This window comes from Pleurodeles waltl, chromosome 4_1 (assembly GCF_031143425.1).
Source record: "Pleurodeles waltl isolate 20211129_DDA chromosome 4_1, aPleWal1.hap1.20221129, whole genome shotgun sequence".
NCBI classification, from domain to species: domain Eukaryota; kingdom Metazoa; phylum Chordata; class Amphibia; order Caudata; family Salamandridae; genus Pleurodeles; species Pleurodeles waltl.
In genome coordinates, this window is record NC_090442.1 from 679,801,817 (window position 1) to 679,820,731 (window position 18,915).

Below are 18,915 nucleotides of genomic sequence, written 5' to 3' on the forward strand. Positions count from 1 at the left end.
CTGCCCACCATCTGACAATGCGTACATCTACAGAAATAGGAAAAATAGCCATTCCATGAGCATCCAGGTCATCTGCAATGCCTCACAAATAATCACAGATTTAGGTGCCAGCATCCCTGGTAGCACACGACTCCTACATCTTCAGGCATAGTGCAATATCCACAGGTCTACTTGTTGGAGAGTTTGGAGAAGGATACCTACGATAGTAATTTAACACAGAACAATGTAGCATAGTCATTGTAGGAGACAGTGCAGATGCAGTGTGGTCCTTCATCCCCAAACCATCCAGCCACACCAAGTGAACAGCGTTACAATGTGGCACATAGGAGGACGTGAAGTGTAATTGAAAGGACCTTTGGCCTGCGGAAGAGTTTCTTCCAGTGCCTGCACAAAACTGGTGGGACACTACAATACAGTCCTGAGACCTGATGCAAGATTGTGGCCACATGTGCTATGTTGCACAACATTGCAACATCTGAGGCATACCACTGAACTCAAAGATACAGAGTCAGATGAGTATGACAAGCCATTACTATCCCCTCACCCAGCAGATCGTTCCAGAGCAGCAGAAGGCAGACAAAGAAGTGCAGAGATTATGCACAATTATTTTTGATGTAAGTAATGAAAACACCACATTGTTCCTTTTTTGTAACAGGTATCACATTTATTGCCTTAACTTCAGGTCAAATATGTGGGCAAAGAACATACGTAGAGCAAACGCACTATCTATACTTAAATCAAACGATATACTATTAACATCATATAAGTAGTACAATGTCACAAAACAACAAGGCGGAGAACATGTCCCCATTACTTTTTGCATTAATGCAGTCCACTAGAACAGTCAGTGGGCTGAGTGGCAATTCTTGTTGAGGCTTCTGAGACAGTACTGTGTCTGGAACTGTAATGCCTATGCTCCATCATAGGGGCAGTCACACTCCTGAGGCTAGAGAGCTCCTCACTATCCCCATCACTCAGATTGCTGTTCTCAGCAATCTAGGCTATCTGCATGTTCTCCAATGCATTGGTAACCTGCTCTAATCCTCATGCAACGTCCCCATTTCAATGTGCCATTTCCATTTGCATGCCCACAGCATGTCGTGACAGCAAAGCAGATGCATTAGTGAGGCGATTGACAAATCATCTGAATCCATTCAATCTACCCATCAATTGGTGATGGTGCCTATGGTGGGTAACATGGGCCTGCTGCATTACTGTGTCATCTCCCTTACATTGTCTGCTGCTGCTTTTTCACATTCCTGCACTGTTGCATTCAGCTGGCACATGATCTGATTGAGAGACACCAACTGCCTGTGCATTGACTTCACGTGCTTGTATTATAGGCGCTGCACCTTTAACATTGATGCCTCCAGACCACCAAACAGAGATGTGCCCTCACCTTCCTCTGAGCTCTGTCTGCCATCTGTGCTATGTCTCCTGATGGGAGTGTACTGGTGCTGGAAAAGGGATTGATGTCTGTGGGTGGGTCTATCATCAGAAGCTGATGTATGCATGTCTTCTGGCAAGTCCTCTGAGTCCTGAGTAAACTCAGGGAGTGGTTTCACTGTTGCCATGCGTTTAGGTTGTGAAGGAGTAATGGACATGACTTTTTCAGTCTGAGACTGTGGCTGGCTTTCCTCATTCCCCCCTGTTTCTGTTTTTGCTGCATCTGGTGAATGAACATCTGCACCAATAATGAGTATTATTTCAGTTACAAAGTACTTTTTTTTGTCTCAGTTCACAATTGCATTTTCAGGAAACAGTTTTTGTCTTTTCCATCTTTATGGTTATACACAATGCTGCAATCTTTGTTGTAGGTTCACAGTTGGAGGAGGGACTACCACTTGCGTAAGGCATAGTTGGGTTGCATGAAATGTGTGGCATGCATTATTTATAACAGTGTGTGATAGCAAGGCTTTTCTCTACTGGACAACTTTTCATGCACATATGGTGTTTCAAATAATTATTATCCTTAGCTTTGCTGATGCCTGGTGTGGCTGAGGTGTCTTTGTGTGTGACACCAACTATTGCTTCAGGCTGCAGTGTTGACTCCACCATATACTCCAAGGGGTGAATAGCGTCTGGGTGGATGGTCCTCTGCCAGTTGTCCTTGCCTTCTTCAGCCTGGTTGCTATCATCTCCTTAGCACATGTACATAAATCGTACCAGCGCTTGCAAATCTCCTCAATTGTGCACTGCGCAACACCCACCACGCTGATTTTTGCCTGGATATCACTCCACAATTTTCTTTTCTCACTCCCTGGGGCATGGAGTGAGTTTTTACTGAAGAGATTGTCATGGGTCTTTACCACTTCTTCAGAGAGCACCTCCAGTTTCTGCTCACTGAACGTGAGCTTCCTCTTTCTTCCTCTTATCTCCTTGGCATTTCCCTCAGTGACCATGGTGTCTTTGGAACTTGGCTTCCACTACTGAGTGCCTCCTTGGTGCTGTGCTCACTATGTCTGCCTAGACCTGTGGCTCAGGCTTCTGGAAACATCATGCACTGACTAACTTCCTGGTTGTGATGTCATCCTGCTTCTCCAGAATGCAAACATCGTAATTTATGATTACCAAATAGCTATTCACTATTTTACCGAATCGCTATTTGCTAATCGCTATTTGCGATCGCAAATATTTGGTAATCGAAAAATAGTTTGCTTTAAATTGTTACATCGCATTTTGAGAATTCCAAATAGTGATTTGGTAAAAAAACGTTATTTGGTAATGGCAAACGCAGTGCTTCATATATATGGCATATAGACCCTCAATACAACCCTGGCGGTCAAAGACCGGCAGGGATGTTTTGGCGAATGTACTGCCAACAGGCTGGCGGTACAATCTTGCCGATTACAATTGTGGTGGAAATGCTGCGGTTGCACTGCCGGGAGCGGCAGTTTCCCGTCATGGTCGTCCCGGCGGTTTAAATCTGCCAGGGCAGCGCAGCTTAGGAATCGCCATGGAGAGGCTTGGGGGAAGGGGAGTCGCGGGGCCCCTGGGTGCCCCTGCACTGCCCATGCACTTGGCATGGCAGTGCAGGGGCCCCCAGGCACAGCCCCACACTGATTTGCACTGTCTGCACAGCACACAGTGAAAAGCGAGACGGGTGCAGCTGCACCCGTCGCACGGCCGCAACACCGCCGGCTCCTATGTTGCAGCTGACATCCCCGCTGGGCCGGTGGGCAGAAACTCTGTTTCCGTCCACCGGCCCAGTGGGGATGTCAAAATGGGCATGGCGGCCGCACGGCGATTAAACCTTGGCGGGAGGTGGTGGCCACCCACCAAGGTTGTAATAAGGCTTATAGTGTTTTGCAGTGCATGTGCAATGGAAGCATGTGCTGGGTGTATGTGTGTTTGTGTGAAGTACAATATATGAAGGGTGAAGAATTGTACAGCATGAATGTGTGTGCTGACAGTGGACTTGCTTGCAAACAACATACCCTTGAATAATATAGAAAAGCAACAGTACTGAGCAGGGCACGCATCCTGAATGCATGTGTGTCTATAATGGCACGATGCATGGAGGTAACAGTACTGGTCAATAAATGCAATATTAATTTACACTGAGATCATGTGCGCCAGCAATAGAGGATTATATGGGGAAACTTGTTATCACGTAGGTTCTCATTATCCTAAAGAGACTACTGGATTCGGGTAGCAGAATCACCTTAACTGCGGACAACTGAGTCTGATCCCGCACCATGTGACACCTGTCAGCCTAACCCAGGTTTGTTCAAACTAACTAGCAGTGCCTCATCTCCACCCAAGAGCTGGGATGATTGAGGAACCTGGGTGCGTTGACGTACATGACTCCTCAGGGGAATCGTAGTCACTCAGATCTCATCCGTTTCTCACAGTTACATTAGTTTCACATATGCAAGGACAATCAGAAGCAGAGTAAAGTTCAATAAGGTTTTATTGAAGTAACTGTATCCTAGATAATAAAGCATGTATTGCAATAACTAGGACGATGAAGCACAATAAGAATAAAATTGTGAGAGGAGAGTAAAACACAAGAATAATGCTATCATACTGTCACTAAGATTTGTAGGGATAGTTCCTACCTAAGCTATGTTAGAGCACAACATGTTAAGCTCTAATTCTGACTTTCAGGTTCCCCCTGGAAAGACATCATCCCTCATACCTGAACAAGCGGCCTGTAGTCTACATAAGCAACTGTAGCGAAGCAATTGGTAATCAGCATGCAGTTGTGGTCATCTGGCTGGAATCTCCCTCTGATGTACATGGGTTAAATAAGTGTTTTTATACTAAAACATCTGATGTTCCAAGAAAGATCCCCAAGTAAGAGTGTGCATGTTTCTCTGAACATTGGAGACAAAGTGTACCACTTTTGCCTACAACCTATCTCACTGCAGCCTTGAGAAAAGCAAAGAGTGAAAGAAATGTCTTGTTTGAGAACGCAGTGCTGACCTAGGGGAAGAACAGCTAGATAGAAAAAATAAAACAAGACTGCAAATGTGCTAAATGTTAAAATAATAAAACTAATCTGGATAAAATATATTTAGGTTAAAGTGCAGTGGCAGGCCTAGTTTGCTAAAATAGTATGTGTACAATTATTGGTACAATGGCTACACAACGCTCTCCCCTTGCTGGTTCAAAAGGTGGTTCAAAGCCTAATCTAATATATAAAAGCCTCTCAAATGTATCTTAAAGCATATATGTAGGAATGCCAATGATGACAAGTCAAAAGACACTTGAGCAGGTATGAAAAGGACAATTTAAAATATTAACTGTGGTGTTGGGAAAGCTGAATTTCCAAAGTCAGAGTCAGTTTCAAAGTTGCCAATTGAATCCAGGATAATTGAAGATAGGAAATCTTCCACTTCAGCAGGTAGTAAAGTAGGAAGTTCATCACCACGGAAAACCAAGGAGCATTTGTGTTCCAAAGCCTGAGCACCAGCCGAGGCAGCAACATTCTGTGGTGTGCCCGACAGTGAGTTTAGAGCTGCATGATCCACAAAGGGCAACTCATAAACAACTTCCCGTAGCAAACACATCCTCAACGTGCATTTCTGGTAATGAGCCGTCAGCGAGAACATCAACAGATCAGTGTCCAATGAAAGAAAGCGCTGCTTAGAAAGACAAACTTTCAGTGCACATTCTAAAGGGCATCAGAGACACCGAAACACGGGCTGCACGCAATGCAAAACCGGTCTGAGTGACAGAGACCAGTCACACTCCAGTCGCTCCAGGAGTGGTGCTCCAAAGTAGTGCATCATGCGTTCACGACACAGCTGCACTGGTGAAAGCGCTTTCAGTCCTCCTTGTTGTAACTGGACAGCCATTGCGCAGAAAAAGTAGCAAAAGCAAAATGCCACCTATTATAGCAAAAGTTATTGAAAACCCCCTGAAAATACTGGAAAATATTGAATGGATAGCTTAAGGTATTTAACCAAATATAGAGGAGATGGTGTGAACAAAACCAGGACCAACAGCCTTAAAGAATTGTGTGATTCCAGTAGTAATGGACGCAGTAAATATCCGTCCCACAAGTTCACCAAAGTGTCTCGTAAAGTTAGTTCTTAAAAGGGACTGTATTAATGCAGATGACCTCGCAACCTGAGGCACATAGGTCTTGCGTTCAGATGAAAGCGCTAAACAATAAAGCCTTGAGTCATCTCAACTTGGCAAAATTCACATTTGAAGTAGCTATATGGGGCCAAATCTCAGCTACTTCCCTCTGTCGTGTAGGAGGAAAAAGTACATACCCGCAGCATGTAACAATTTTGGAGACAAAACAACATAAACTATTCCGCCTTGCATCCCACAACATCCCTCACTATTAAGGAGCACATAGCTGCCATTCAAGAGGACCTGGAACATAGGTCTAATCAAGGGTACTTGGACTCCCTTCCGATAACAAGCCAAGTTTGCTGCCGAAGCGTTGCATACCCATGCCAGGACAACTGTTTACAAACCATTGAATGGCTGACAGAAGTCTTGCATTCACTACAGCTAAGAAAGTTATCCCTCATGCCACTGAGACATTTGTACAAGAAGGGTAGCTCCCACACCTTGTGTATGTAACTATACATCTGCCCACTGGAATGTGTTTTAAGCAGGATGGAAATTGAAGTGTTGAAATAGGCAGCTTGATGACTCCATGTATTAACCACTCATCCTGTAAGTCAATATTATTAGACTGAGGTGTTCTTTAACAGCATCTAGTGAGGAACTCTTCAACCATTGCTGGCATAGTTTCCCTACACTGTATGTCGTCACTATACCTGCGTGTTCAGATGACACATAGCGGGGGTCAGGCCTACTTGTTCTAAAACCCCTGTGGAGTTTACAAAATGTTTATGCCACCCATTGGTATCTGTTGGTCACAATAACCACCCACCAGGACGTGAAAATTAAGCATTAAACATGCCATTTTGGAGCCATTCATTGAGCTGTTCTTCAGTTGCATTTATATTATTTTGCCATTTGTAAAATTTTACAGGGGCAGAAAATACTGGGCGCATTCAAATCCTTAATTTTTGCCAAGCCTAAACAACTTGTCTGTTGTACAGTTTCATTCAAAAATATAATTTGAACAGATATCAGGCATGCTCTAAATAAAGCTTCCTTTCCCCTTATTTGTCAATGTTTTGTTCCCCACACACTTTTTAAGTCAATCTACTTCAACCAATATTCATAGCCTTCTATAGCCAACCGGGAAACAAAGGAATCCGAATAAATGAATTTTGTAACTGTCAATAATATATGTACATTTTCCATCAATGGCAATTTGAAATAATATGTCTCAGCATTTTTAACATTGTGCCCAGAAAAATAGGAATATTTTTCAGAATATATTTAAGAACTCCCTTATGGTGGAGTTTGGCAATGCTCCCATTGTGTGTAATTAAAAAAGTAATTGGGGTACTTGCTCTATGAATGAAATGGTGTCCATAATAATTGTAACAGAACATGTCTCCATACTTTTCTTTGGATTGATAAACATCCTCACTTTCAAATACAGTAAAATACTGCAACTTCACATCCCAGTCATCAGAAACAACTCCGGGTACTATTACATAATTTATAGAAAGTTTAAACACATATAGGGCCTGATTTTAACCTTGGCGGACGGCGGAGGCCGTCCGCCAAGGTTCCGCCGCCAAATGACCGCACCGCGGTCACAAGACCGCGGCGGCCATTCTAACATTTCCTCTGGGCCGGCGGGCGCTCTCCAAAAGAGCGCCCGCCGGGCCAGAGGAAATGCCCCTGCAACGAGGACACCGGCTCAGAATTGAGTCGGCGTAGTTGCAAGGGTGCGACGGGTGCAGTTTGCACCCGTCGCGTATTTCAGTGTCTGCATGGCAGACACTGAAATACTTTGCGGGGCCCTCTTACGGGGGCCCCTGCAGTGCCCATGCCATGGGCATGGGCACTGCAGGGGCCCCCAGGGGCCCCGCGGCACCCCCTACCGCCATCCTGTTCCTGGCGGGAGACCCGCCAGGAACAGGATGGCGGTAGGGGGTGTCAGAATCCCCATGGCTGCGGAGCGCGCTCCGCAGCCATGGAGGATTCCCCCGAGCAGCGGAAAGTCGGCGGGAGACCGCCGACTTTCCGCTTCTGACAGCGGCTGAACCGCCGCGGTCAGAATGCTCGTGGGAGCACCGCCAGCCTGTTGGCGGTGCTCCCGTGGTCGGTGGCCCTGGCGGCCACCGGCCGCCAGGGTCAGAATGACCCCCATAGTATTTGAATGGCCTTAGTCGGGCCACATTTATATACATGTGACTTTTTCCCACACAATCCCATCAGGAATTGGTATAGCAGAAATGTTCCTGCAGACTTTGTGAGAAGAAAAATGGGGTTTTAGGACCTCATCCACCAGTTCAACTGTTGGTCGTTCAGGAAGGTATTGACCATGTATCAGTAGAAAGAAAGTAATAACAAAGCCAATCCATAAGAGGAAAGCTATTATAGTCAAAGAAAGCCACAGGTAGTTCCATGGGAGGGAGCATACGTGTTTTTAACAATTCAGATGCAGATGAGGCAGATGAGTCTGAAAAGGTTTCAGTGATGTCGGCAAAGTATCCCGAAGCAGTTTGTGCAATAACTGGACCCATATTTTGAAGATGAGAACTAACAGTGGTTTCCTGCGGTGGTTCATATTAGACAATGCCATCCGTTTGTGTAGAATTTGAGAATGATCGGTCAACATTTTCTGTGTTGCTTGTTGTAAAAGATGATAGTGGAACTAATGAAAGATCATTTTCCACCCTCCCCAAGATTGAAGAGGTATCAGCATTGATACTCAAAACATGTAGAGGGACATCTTGACCAGTAGTGAGAGGGATTTGGGTACTACTGGTTGTTCCTCCTAGTCTGCTGTGCATGATCGGCCCCATGTTGTAACTTGACATTGTCAATGGAGACAAAGCGGTTTTCATTAGAACCAGGCAGCGGTGGTAAAATAACAGTTCTGGTACTGTGTATTCCCTGGACTGGAACCCGGTGCACGATAGGAAGGACCAAACTCCTTTTCGCAGCAACTTTTTCATGTACTAAATCCCCAACCTTTGAAATCCAGCCAGTAGATGCTATTGGTATATCCTTAATTCCTAAGGAGGCAGCACTGGCAGAAGTGTTGTCATCATGGAACTGTTGTAATTCCTGCAAGACAGTGACATGTTCATTTATGTTAAAGGGTGTTTCTGCCGCCTCCATGCCAGGACCATCAATCTGGAACATACATTCAAGTTCCAAACATTCACTCGTATGAAGTATGACCCACCCAGGGACCTTCTAAGCAGATTATTAAGTGCTCTCCTGACTCCATACAAGTGATTAAGCCAACTACAACCCGTACCTAGTACTCCGGCTGATAAGGATTACTTTAAATCTCGGTTTCGTCACTCCACAACATTATTTCCCTCGGGATGAAATGGAGACAAGTAACGATGTTGAACCCTTAATGAAGCCATGGCGTCCGTGATTGCCCTTGAGGCAAAAGCAGGGCCCTGGTCCGAGTGGAAAGCCGCAACTGTATATGTGCCGATAAAGACTTGCAAATCTTTAATAACAGTCTGAGAGTCAGCTGAGCATTGTGGCCACACCCATAGGAATCTGGAGCAAGAGTCAACAGTGACTAGGATGCATTTGTAGGCACTGTCAGGAGTCAAAGGGCCGCAATGGTCCAGGTGCACATTGTAACGTTTTTTTAGAAATTGAGAGGGGTGTCTGCAGTGGGCATTTAACGGTGGACTAATTAATTTGTTGGCAGATATCACAACAAAGGACAAACTGCTTGGTCTGTTTGTATTGACCTGGCCACCAATAACGAGCCTGCAACAATGATATTGTAGCCGCCACACCTACATGGGCAGAAGTAACTCCTTCATGCACTGCTTTGATTTAAACTCTCGTCTTAGGTCTTTATTGGGAATTACTCAAACTCCCACACCTGGTATTTTTACTTCTGCGTCAAGCATGGGTCCATCTGTTAGAAATATTTGGTGGCATATCCTTTAGGTAAAAGTGTGCCGTTAGCCAAGGCTTTCATGGCAGCCAGAATTTCATCATCCTGTTTCATCCTAGAATGAGTTTCTGCAGCAACAGAAGCTGTAGCTACTGCTAATTTGGCTGCTTCATCAGCCAGTGAATTTCCAGCAACTTGTATTCCAAAGCGCTGGTGATCAAGTGTATGTACAACATGGACATTTGGTAGCATTTCCTTCAGATCCGCTACTGTTCCCCACAGAAGTCTGTGTTGGATGATGTTACCTTTGGAATCTCTGAACCCATTGTGAAGCCAGTAATGCAGATATTCATTGAAGGACTGGACACAATTGTACTCATCACAGACAATAAGTGTTAGCTGGTCAGGATCTGTATAATCCAGTGCCATCATCCGAGCCTTTAGCTCTGCTGGTTGTGCAGTGCAATCCCCAAGGGTTTGCATAAAGGCATGTTGTGGATAGAATTTACTACCCTCCATCTAGCCGCTTAAGGCTGCACAAGCAGCGGAGTATTGATGCTTTGTGCCTATAGCAGGTTGTGTTGAGCCATCATTGTACATGACTCTTTGATACTGATCAATAGCCAATGTATTTGCCGAAACTGGGTATTCTAATTCATATTGCAAAAATTCTTGAGTTTGTAACTTTGGGTCAAAAAATATAGTCAACATCAGTGGCTGTCAAATACGTTGCCCATTGGATCCAACGTGGATGTAATGCTTTAGCCTTTGGAACGCTGGCTTTGGTAACAGCCTCAAGGGCTGGGATTGGAGAAACTACAATAATGAATTTCCCCTGGGCTAGTGGTCTTTCTTTAATGACAGCCATCTGAACAGCAGTGAGAATTTTCTCAGTAGGAGCAAAACGTTGTTCTGCTGTTGAATAGAAATGTGATTTGTATGCAATTGTGACTGTCTCACCCTCATTGAATGTTACATAGGTAAAACCAAGGGCACCAGCAATTACTCTGATGACCAGATGCTTTGTATTGTGCTTTGTTGGTAGGTGTTGTGCTGCAAGCATGTCTTGTTGCAATGCTGTGAGAATGCATGTGTGTTCAACTGTCGAGAATTTACTGGAAAAGTGAGGATGTATCAAGTCATATAAGGGTTTGATGCATGATGCATAATCTGGAATGTATGTTCTGCCAAAATTTAGAAAACCCAATAGTGATTAGAGTTTTTTAATAGTATTTGGAGGTTGTAACTGTGCGCATTTTTCTAGGAATGGTGGCACTAGGCTCTTCCCTTCACTTGATAATTCGTATCCTAGAAATAGGACACTAAGGAAGGTTATTATTGGTTTTTTTTTATTGAATTTATAGTCGAACTTGGCAAATCCTACAACAATGCATCTTAGATGTTGCAGTAATTCATCATCCGTAAGATAGATATCATCTACTTAGGACAATGCTTCAAGGTCAATGTCGTGCAATATTGAAGTTCCACGAGCCGCAAACAGTCCTGGATTGTTCTGGTACCCCTGTGGTAAACAACAGAATTTTTCTGGGAGCCTAGTGCACTGAAACATGTTAGATCTCTACTTTCAGATGCTATATTTTGGCAGAAGAAGCCATTGGAAATATCCAATGTTGTTTTGTATTTTTTACGCACTATGTTGTTCATAAGTGCTGTGCTATGAGAGTTTTGTATTGCATATGTGCATTTATGACTATTTAAGTGTCTGTAGTCTAAGACTATTCTGTATGAATGGTCCTTTTTAGCTACAGAGAATAAAGGATTATTCATTGGTGGGACACAGGGTTCAATTACACCCTGGTACTCTAGTTGCATGAGAATTTCCCTCACAGGTGCTTTAGCATCATGTATTTTTATGTATTGGGGTTGATTTTTAAATGGAATGACATGATAGGGAGAATCTTTGTCCTACACTGTGTGTTTGCGTTATAACATGGGTGCCTGCGCCAATACCCAATCAATGGAGTAGGATTCTGTAAGCTGATCGGGAACAAGGGGCGAGAAAGAAGGTTTGATAACCTCTTCCCCATATGGGCAAGTACAGACAAATTCAGGTGGCCAATCCTTTTCAGCCAGTAAAATATCATAAATGTTAATGATTCGGTCCCAAAAGACTGCGTCAATTGTGCATTCAATGTCTCCTTCTAACTTTATCATTACTTTGTACACCCTGTCAGGTGTGGAGACACACATATCCAAAGTTTCAACTTGTAAGAAGTAATCAGTTGCTTTCACCTCCAGATGCTCTTGTAGATTCCGGCAAACTATTGTGACTTCTGCTGCGCTGTCTAGCAGAGCTAGTGCCCATGTCTTGTTCTTCAATAGAGCCCTCTTCTTGAGTGGTATGACGAATTGCAACTGCTGCCATTTTTTTCTTTTTAAATGTGGGTTTTTGTTGGGGAAGTTTCTCTTCTTTTTTAACAAATTTCTGTTGAGCGTTGTGATTCCTGTATTGGTTTCATGTACTCAGTTCTCCGCTCTGACCGCCCACCTCTCTCATTGGGTTTTTCCGGTGAGTTCTGAAAGGAACGAGATTGGCTTGTATCAGTATATTGATATCTGTCAGGCGTTTTTATATTATCTCTAATTCTAAAATTAATTATATTCTGTGGAGTCTCCGTATGTGGAGATTCTCTCCTTTTTGTTGTTGTTGTGTGTTGTTTTTCATTCCAGCATGTTTTAGAACCCTCAGGTGCTTGTTTAGTAGAATCTTTATGAGATTTACCCTGAAATTGTGGTGTTATGGGTCTGGCTCCCAGACTATCTCGTCCAATACTGGAATAGGTCTCCGCAATAATCTTTGGCAGCTCACATTCTTGATTCTGTGGAGGAATGTCCCGGGGCCACATACGCACTGCTAGTGCTACTGCTTCCCCTTTAAGGTTACTCAGTATAATGGAAGATACAGTGGCAAAATTGCCCATAAGTTGCATCCCAAAGTCTAGGGCCAGGGCAGCCCCGTATTCATCTTGAATTTGTTTTAACACTTCCGGAAGACTGCCAAGTGTCGGTATACCATGTGCGGTAGTATAGAGCGTGGCAAATACCGTGCCCCAAGTGTTGCAGTTATCTACTGAGGAATCCCAAATGGCAAACACATAGTTAATATTCTATGCTTATCCTGAGGTCCCGTATGGGGAAATACTACTTCCAGTGCATTTATTTTTTGAGCTAAACAAAACGAAATCTCTTCCCATTTGGCAGGTACCTTACCCATAATCGGATGTACAGAAGCAGGATTAATACCTGGCGCTGCTGCATGTGGTTGCACTGGGGCAGCACCTGCTGGGTTTGTATTTAACGTTTGCATTAGAAACTGTACTAATAGTCTGTATATTGCCGTAAGCTGAGCATGTAAGCGGCGAAGCCCAGCTACTGCCAAGGTTGCTGCATCAGGGTGCAGTGTATATGTGGCCAATCAAGGCCAGGTCGGACCATCATTACTTAGATGACCTAACCTAACATGTAGGACTGTATGTGGTAGGGCGCCATCAAGCCAATTATTAAGGTCTTGATAAGAAATAGTTATTTCTAGATATGCATATGCTCTATATTATGATGGTAAATGGTAACATTTGTTCAGAGATAAGCACACCAAATGGGGTTTTTCCTTCTAGAGTTCAAGCTTTAACAACCTGCAGTGGTAGTTAGGTACTCCCTACTTAGAAAAAAATCCTTAATACCACGGACGTCTTCATAAATAGTACTGAGGTGTCTTGTAGTGAGACAGAGATGCTCAGGAGGACCCAAAAATTAGTACCTGAACAAACGTTGGTGGCGCTTCGTTGAGTAGGTTCTCATTATCCTAATGAGACTACTGGATTTGGGCGGCAGAATCACCAGGACTGCGGGGGACTGAGTCCGATCCCTCACCATGTGACACCTGGTGGCCTAATCTGGGTTTGTTTCAGCTAACTAGCAGTGCCTCATCTCCACCCAAGAGCAGGGATGATTGGGCCAAACGGGCGCATGACATATATGACTCCTCGGGGGGAATCGTGGTAACTCAGATCTCATCTGTTTCTCTCTGTTACATTAGTCTCACATATGCAAGGACAATCAGAGGGAGAGTAAAGTTCTATAAGGTTTTATTGAAGTAACTGCATCTTAGATAATAAAGCATGTATTGCAATAACTAGGAATATGAAGCACTAAATTGTGACAAGGAGAGTAAAACACAAGAATGATGCTACCATACTGTCTCTAAGGTTTGTAGGGATAATTCCTACCTAAAATATGTTAGAGCACAGCATGTTAAGCTCTAAATCTGCCTTTCAGGTTCCCCCTGCGACGACATCATCCCTTATACCTGAGCAAGAAGTTTGTAGTCTACATAAGCAGCTGTAGTGAAGCAATCGGTAATCAGCATACAGTCGTGTTCATCCGGCTGGAATCTCCCTCTAACGTACATGGGTCAAAGTAGTGTTTTTATAATAAAACATCTGATGTTCCAAGAAAGATCCCCATGTAAGAGTGTGTTTGTTTCTGTGAACATTGGAGACAAAGCGTACCACTTTTGCCAGCAACATATCTTACTGCAGCCTTGAGAAAAGCACAGAGTGAAAGAAATGTCTTGTTTAAGAACGCAGTGCTGACCTAGGTGAACAGCTAGATTTAAAAATTAAAACAAGACCACAAATGTGGCTAATGTTAAAATAATAAAACAAAGTCGAATAAAATGTATCTAGGTTAAAGTGCACAGCGGCAGGCCTAGTTTGCTAAAATAACATTTGTACAATTATAGCTAAAATGGCTATACAACACAGTATTCTCCTTTGCAAACCCAGGACTGCATGGTGAAGATATGAGAAGGAGAGGAATCGCCTCAGCCAGATTTGTGCATTGCTACATTCCTGTGAGCTGGGTGGGACACACGCTGGAGGAAAGAAGGAAGAGACTCCCTCTTTTACACTTTAAAAGGTTACTTTTGGATTTAGTGGTACATCACAAGGAAGGGGCCTGGACACACCAAAGGAAAGAGATGGGGCTAGTAAGGGAATCATGAAGAGTAGGTTAACCTTTTGATCTACATGTCACTGTGGCTGACATCCACGTATGCACTCTGGTCATTCTCAGCTGTGAAATCTGATCAATCAGCTTTGGAGTGTTGCCTGCTTTGACAAACATTTTTCAAGGAGAAAGAAGAAAAGAGAAGTGCACACTTCAAAAGAAGCAGAACCCCAACTCAGACCCTAAATCACCTTTGGTGTCTGAACATTGACTATAAGAAGGGAAGGTTTAGACCCCAAAATGTTGGCATCTGGAAAGCAACCAGATGGGCTGTGTGAAGGAGGGAAAGCTCTTCAAGATTTCAGCCTGTGAACAGGGCTGGGGGGCCAAGGCCTGCTAGTCACCCTGCTGGGTGAGAGGAGCTATCCCAGGTGAACCAAGACCACCTGCCCTAGAACCTAGAGCATCAGCACCTGCCTTCTTGCCAAGACTAGGGATCCTTGCAAGGAATAGGAGAGAGTTGTAGGTAGTGAGGTCCAGTGAGGAGCTCTCATGTGAAGATTCCCTGTGCAAGGTGTGAGGATTCGGCTGTGCACCAGTCGGGTCATAGCCCATGTGTAGGATTGTTTTTGGTGACCCTAATATGCTACGAGAGGGCCACCATAGTCTGAGCTGAGTATCTAGCACTGTGCAGATGGTGCCAAGTCCAGACTGCCTCAGAGCAGTGACCTCAAATGCAAGAGGGGGCAACCCTGTAAGAAATTGTGTAACCAGCATGCCACAACCTGTGAATACCTTAGCGGTGACCCCTTGTGCCAGGAGGGGCTGCTGAGGCATCAGCCACTGCACTGGAGGAGCCTATGTTGTGTCCAAAGTTACTGCGGCAACCATGTGTGCCAGAAGGGTCTGCCAGGACCAACTTACCAAAGACTTTGCACAGTCACTCAGGACTCTAGTAAGGACATTGTACCATCACTGGGCACCAGGTGGGAGCTGAATAATCAAATTCCTCCCAAACAGTGGAAAAAGTGGTTTATCTTGTCTTTGGAGCTGCAAGCTGCTCCGATCTCTGGGGAGAGCTTGCTGCACCACTCAGGAGAATGAGCCTGTGCTGCTGTGTGTTGCCACTTGCATTGCCAGCAACCCAACTTTTCTGAGCAAACTCAAAACTCATGATTGCCCGCGCCCACGCAGGATGTTCCAGGCTGTTGGACCGGTAAGGCTTGAACTGGGCCTGTGGGGCCCACGGGGATTTGCCGCTGAAGGTGCTGCAGGACTACAAATATTTTTGATTAATTCCTAAGGGTCAATGTGGACCTCTTGAACATGGCCTATTACTAAGCATTCCCTGGATGTGGTCACTAGTGAATGGTGAATAACCACAACAATGTTATCAGAAAGATGGTAGGACAGATATTTTCCTGACAACTACTAGACCCCCAAACTCAAGAGGACTGCGTTATTGCTCATCAATGTTGTTATTCCTTTGAATGTGTAGTGTTAGAAATAAATAATGTATTTTACCTATAAAAGTAAGTATTTTACTGGGCATTGATTTCTTGTTTGTATTGTGTGCACTTTTAGTTATGAGTCATGTTCACTTAACTGTATCTATACTTTCCCCCTGAGAGAGCATTTCTATACTGTCCCCCTGAGAGAGCCTTTGACTACTCATCCGCAGCTACCACTGAGAGTCAAGTGCAGAAGGGGTACTTGGTCCAGTTTCTCAGAATCTATAGTAGGGCGGGACCCAGGACAGCAGGACTACAAGTCCTCAATCACCAAAGTGGGGCCTTGTAGCCTTTGCATGCCTAATGGCCCTCTGAAAAGGCTTCTTATAATACCTAACATCAGTTCAGAAATAGCTAGAAAATTATTCAACTTATTTTAATAGTAATTTAAAATCCAACTTAATGATCAAGTCAGATTTTATATTACTATTTTGAAAATGGCACTATTAGAAAGTTGTAAGTTTTCAATCTGACCCAAATTTGCCTTTGTGTTATATAACTGTTAATGGCTTTCTTTTGGTGAGATGAGTCTTGTTCCCAGACAGTGGACAAAGGCCCTGGATATGGAGAAATGTTTTCTCTCTTAGCAGGATGACCTGTGATGGTTCCCATCCCCCATGAGCTTTTGGAGCTTGAAAGGAAGCCCAGCAAGTCATTGGAAAACGTAGCTTACACCTAAACTTTTCTCCCTTTGGCATCATATCCAGCCTGTCTCCAAACTCAGTGGGAGGGAAATTACGACAAAACTGATTTGAAGTGAATGTTAGAGAGGGGTTGTCCATTATCATAACCACACCAATGGGTGAGCAGAAGGAGTTATGTCTAGGGGAGGAAGGTTCTGCCATCTTGGTTTTGGGCAGAGTGGTAAGTGTGGGATAGTTTACAATAAAACACAGAGCAAGTGCTGGCAATGAGAGTATTATTAACCCCTGGTAATTTTTACCCCATTGGTTAGGGTGTGGCCAGGAGATTTCTCCACCCACAAGCTGACACTGGGGGTAAATGTGGCACTACCAGCACCCTCTTCAGAACACCTCTTGGCATTTGGAAAACAGAAAAATGACTGCACTGGCTGTAGTGACCTGTGAGAGGCCCACCAAACGCTGGACCTTCTTCTACCTGTACCCAGGCCTAAGAAGTGAACTCCGAGGGTAAGTTGGTTGATCTCCTGTTGCGCTACATAGACCTACATGCTGCAAGAAGCCCTCTTTCCTGAAGAGCCAAGATGACAAGATCCAACTGGACTTGCCATGGACCCTGCTGGTGGCTTCTCTCAGAGTGAGACCTGACCTTTAAGTGGTGTCCTTAATGTCCTGGAGCCCTTATATAAGTGTGAGAGTATGCTATTTTCCCCTAATCCTAAAAGCAGGGACTTAGAAATTTTTTCACTGTGTTTTGCTTGGTGACCGGGACAGACTTGCCAAGTCAATCTGATGAAGATATACTGCAGCTGAGATTCTTGTTGCTCTCCCTCTGAGATTTAAAAATTCCATGTCAATGGAACATTGCGAAAAAGGTATCTGGCATTGTGGAGCCCTGTTTGGCTATGGCTTGCTGCAGGAAAGTACCATCTTGCCTGGCATGTTACCCCCATATTTCACTGTATATATGTTGTTTTAGTTGTATGTGTCACTGGGACCCGGCCAGCCAGGGCCCCAGTGCTCATAAGTGTGCCCTGTATGTGTTCCCTGTGTGATGACTAACTGTCTCACTGAGACTCTGCTAACCAGAACCTCAGTGGTTATGCTCTCTCATTACTTTCCAAATTGTCACTAACAGGCTAGTGACCAATTTCACCAATTCACATTGGCATACTGGAACACCCTTATAATTCCCTAGTATATGGTACTGAGGTACCCAGGGTATTGGGGTTCCAGGAGATCCCTATGGGCTGTAGCATTTCTTTTGCCACCCATAGGGAGCTCTGACAATCCTTACACAGACCTGCCACTGCAGCCTGAGTGAAATAACGTCCACGTTATTTCACAGCCATTTACCATTGCACTTGAGTAACTTTTAAGTCACCTATGGGGGTCATTCTGACCCCCGCCGGCGGTAGAAGCCGCCGGCCTGGAAGGAACTGCCAGAAGACCGTACCGCAGTCAAAAGACCGCGGCGGTCATTCTGACTTTCCCGCTGGGCTGGCGGGCGACCGCCAAAAGGCCGCCCGCCCGCCCAGCGGGAAAGCACCAGCAACGAGGATGCCGGCTCCGAATGGAGCCAGCGGAGTTGCTGGTGTGCGACGGGTGCAGTTGCACCCGTCGCGATTTTCAGTGTCTGCCAAGCAGACACTGAAAATCTCAATGGGGCCCTGTTAGGGGGCCCCTGCAGTGCCCATGTCAGTGGCATGGGCACTGCAGGGGCCCCCAGGGGCCCCATGACACCTGTTACCGCCATCCTGTTTCTGGCGGTGAAAACCGCCAGAAACAGGATGGCAGGAAGGGGGTCGGAATCCCCATGGCGGCGCTGCTTGCAGCGCCGCCGTGGAGGATTCCCTGGGGCAGCAGGAAGCCGGCGGGAAACCGCCGGCTTCCCTTTTCTGACCGCGGCTTTACCGCCGCAGTCAGAATGCCCCCGGAAGCACCGCCAGCCTGTTGGCGGTGCTTCCGCGGCACTCTGCCCTGGCGGTTTACAACCGCCAGGGTCAGAATGACCGCCTATATGTCTAACCTTTACCTGGTAAAGGTTGGGTGCTAAGTTACTTAGTGTGTGGACACCCTGGCACTAGCCAAGGTGCCCCCACATTGTTCAGGGCAAATTCCCCGGACTTTGTGAGTGCCGGGACACCATTACACGCGTGCACTATACATAGGTAACTACCTATGTATAGCGTCACAATGGTAACTCCGAACATGGCCATGTAACATGTCTGAGATCATGGAATTGTCACCCCAATGCCATTCTGGCATTGGGGAGACAATTCCATGATCCCCCGAGTCTCTAGCACAGACCCGGGTACTGCCAAACTACCTTTCCCGGGGTTTCACTGCAGCTGCTGCTGCTGCC